This window comes from Globicephala melas, chromosome 3, assembly GCF_963455315.2.
Source record: "Globicephala melas chromosome 3, mGloMel1.2, whole genome shotgun sequence".
NCBI lineage: Eukaryota > Metazoa > Chordata > Mammalia > Artiodactyla > Delphinidae > Globicephala > Globicephala melas.
Window position 1 is genome coordinate 88088227 of NC_083316.1, and position 3657 is coordinate 88091883.

Consider the following 3657-nt stretch of genomic DNA (forward strand, 5'->3'; position numbering starts at 1 on the left):
ATGGTGGACTCCGAGAGGGCTCATGCCAAGGAGTACTTCCCAGAACTTCTGCTGCCAGTGTCCTTGTCCCTGCAGTGAGCCACAGCCATGCCCTGCCTCTGCAGGAGACCCTCCAACACTAGCAGGTTAGTCTGGTTCACTCTCCTATGGGGGTCACTACTCCTTCCCCCTGGGTCCTGATGCATACACTACTTTGTGTTTGCCCTCCAAGCATGGAGTCTCTCTTTCCCCCAGTCCTGTCAAAGTCCTGCAATCAAATCCCACTAGCCTTCAAAGTCTGATTCTCTGGGAATTCCTCCTCCTGTTGCCGACCCCCAGGTTGGGAAGCCTGATGTAGGGCTCAGAACCTTCAGTCCAGTGGGTGGACTTCTGTGGTATAATTGTTCTCCTGTTTGTGAGTCACCCACCCAGAGGTTATGGGATTTGATTTTATTGTGATTGCACCCCTCCTGCCATCTCACTGCAGCTTCTCCTTTGTCTTTGGATGTGGGGTATTTTTTTGGTGAGTTCCAGTGTCTTCCTGTCTATGATTGTTCAGCAGTTAGTTGTGATTTCAGTGCTCTCTCAAGAGGGAGTCATCTATTTAGTTTTTTAATTCTTTACACTTAAGGGCAAAAAGCCAAGGATTTCCAGGCACACGAGGAAAGCTAACACAAAAAACAGGGCTTCCAAAGAAGATGTAGAAATGGCCACTAACCACAGGAAAAGATGCTCAACATCATTGGTCGTTAGGGAAATGCTAACCAAAACCACAATGAGATACCACTTCACACTGACTAGAATGGCTGTACTAATTTATTTTTTAAAAAGACAGTAAACAGCAAGTGTTGGTGAGAATGTCTGACCCCTGAGAGAGGAGGAGCTATACTTTCCCACAGATCCTGTGATCTCCTGGTGCACACAGCTAGTATTCTTGTACAACTCCTATAAAAGCCAGCACCTCAGGACTTCCCTGGCAGTCCAGTGGTTAAGACTTTGCCTTCCAGTGCAGGGGGTGTGGGTTTGATACCTGGTTGGGGAGCTAAGATTCCACATGCCTCACAGCCAAAACACCAAAACATAAAATAGAAGCAATATTGTAACAAATTCAATAATGACTTAAAAAATGGTCCACATCAAAAAAAATCTTTAAAAAAGTAAAACAGAAAAACGCCAGCATCTCCAAACCAGACTAGGTAGTTCCCTCCCCTTGAATCTAGGCTGGCTTAAGAGACTTGCTTAACTAATAGAATGCAAATAGACATGATATTATGGAACTCCCAAGTCTAAATCCTAAGAAGCCTTACAGCTTCCACCCAAGTCTTTTGGAACACTTGCTCTTGGAACCCAGCTGCATGCTGTAGAGAAGCCCAAGCAGCCTGCAGAAAGGAACTGAGCCTCCCCTAAACATCCCAGCTGAGCTTCTAGACAATAGCTGGTACCAACCTGCTTGTAAGTGAGCTATCTTAGAAGTTGAATTACAAACCCCAATCAAGCCACTCCAACCAAAGCTGTGTGGAGCAGAGGTGGATAATCTCTACCAAGTCCTGTCCAAATTACAAGTTCTTGAGCAAAATAAATAGTGGGTGTTGCTATGTTTTTCCTTTTTAATCTGTTAATATGATCAATTGCATTAGTAGATTTTCTGATGTTAAATTCCCTGTGTTCTTGGAATATACTTTTTTAATCTTGATGTAGTTCCACAATTTTGACACTGTACTGAGCATAACCATCGCTGTTTATGGAAAAGTAGATTTGCCAAGCAAATTAATAATGCTAAAAAATGCAAAAAAATGTTTCACCTATTTCAGAAAACTTCAGACATATGGGTAGAACATCATTAAGTAGTCCAGAAGAACTCCTGGCTGGCAACACTGTAAAAGCCAGTTTTCCTTATTTTACACAATTAGACTTTTCTTTAATTTGGAATCCTTAATCCAAATGAGCTATATATATATTTTTACCTATTTTGAAGGTTGCATTTGAAGTTTAGTTTTTCTTTTTTCTTTTTTTGTTTTTTTGGTGTGTGTGTGTGTGTGTGTGTGTGTGTGTGTGTGTGTGTGTGTGTTTATGATTCAAATTACAGACTTGATTAATGGTATTCCATTTAGGAAATAACCAAGGCTTCACTAATCTGAAGTACTCAGAGGCGGAATTTTCTCTCTCTCACTCTTTCTCTCTTTGTCTTATCTCACTGAGTGTTTTACTTAATGCATATAATCAGCTGTTTACATAAAAGTGGAGAAACACAAATGAGCCTTGAAAGTCTTTGAAAATGAAAAATTAAAAGAAGGAAAGTAACAAGGCAGACTAGAGGCTTGGGATTGCTCTAGTCTGAAAATTTATCAGGTGAAAAGATGTTTTTCTGCTTTTTCAGATACAACAATATTTAGGAGAGGCCGTCCCAGCCACCCCTCACTCTCCAGCTTCTACCCCAGGCACACACACACACAGACACACACACACACACACACACCCTGTCTCTGTCTCTCTCTCTCTCCTATACTTCCCCACCACCTCTTCAGTGACTCTCTTTTAACCAGTTCTCCAAAGCAATCTTTCTAGTGTGGAACCAGTTCTCCAAAGCAGATTTTCTCCCCTCCTTCTACCATCCTACCACCACCACCTTAAGAAACCTATTTTCTAGGAAAAAGAAAGAGAGAGACAGAGAGAACTTGAAGCCAAAGCAAATTCCATTTCTAAAATTTTTCAATAAAAATGTCCTCTAAAAGATACCTGCTCAGAAAAAGTTACTGAAGTGTCAAACAGTGACAGACCAGCATTTATTGCCAGAAGTGACACAAGCTGAGAGCAGAGCTCCCAGCGGGAAGCTGTCATTATGTAAATGTGCCCGTGTGACAGCCCTCCAAGGAGGACAAATGACTCGTCAGTGACTTCTTAATCAGCCTGTCTCTAGCAATAATAACCTAACCACTGGTCACCTAATTAAAAATGAAAGAAATCAGTGTCTTTTCCAAACACTGAGTTTCTAGAGTCTCAGGTTGCAGACTGTCATGAAGCAGAGAGCTGTCAGCTGTTTGCACTTCATGTCACAGACAAGCAGACCCTTGTGAGGGGCCTCAAGCTCATGTCTGTGATTTGATTATGTTGCCATCATTCAGTTAATGCATTGATCTGGATGATTTGCTGCTATGGGCCCTTAGTCATTTATTCATTCATTCACCAGTTTCACAAGTATTTATTCATTCACAACTATTTATTACAAGCTTACTGTATGCCAGGGGATATATCTTGGGGATATAAAGATGAATAGGACACTTATGCAGCATTTGGCGGATCTCTCTGTCGGGGAAACAGATATAAAAATATTTAACTATGATACAATTTGATCTAGCTGTAATACAGAAAACAAATATATATGTGTATTGCATATTATGGAAAATGCAAAATGGTGGCCCACTGGACAGAACTATTCTACAGGATTTTTTAAAATTAATTAATTAATTATTGTCTGCTTTGGGTCTTCATTGCTGTGTGCGGGCTTTCTCTAGTTGTGGCAGTCAGGAGCTACTCTTCGTTGCGGTGCGCAGGCTTCTCATTGCGGTGGCTTCTCCTGTTACAGAGCACGGGCTCTAGGTGCGCAGGCTTCAGTAGTTGTGGCTCGCGGGCTCTAGAGCACAGGCTCAGTAGTTGGGGTGCACGGGCTTAGTTGCTCTG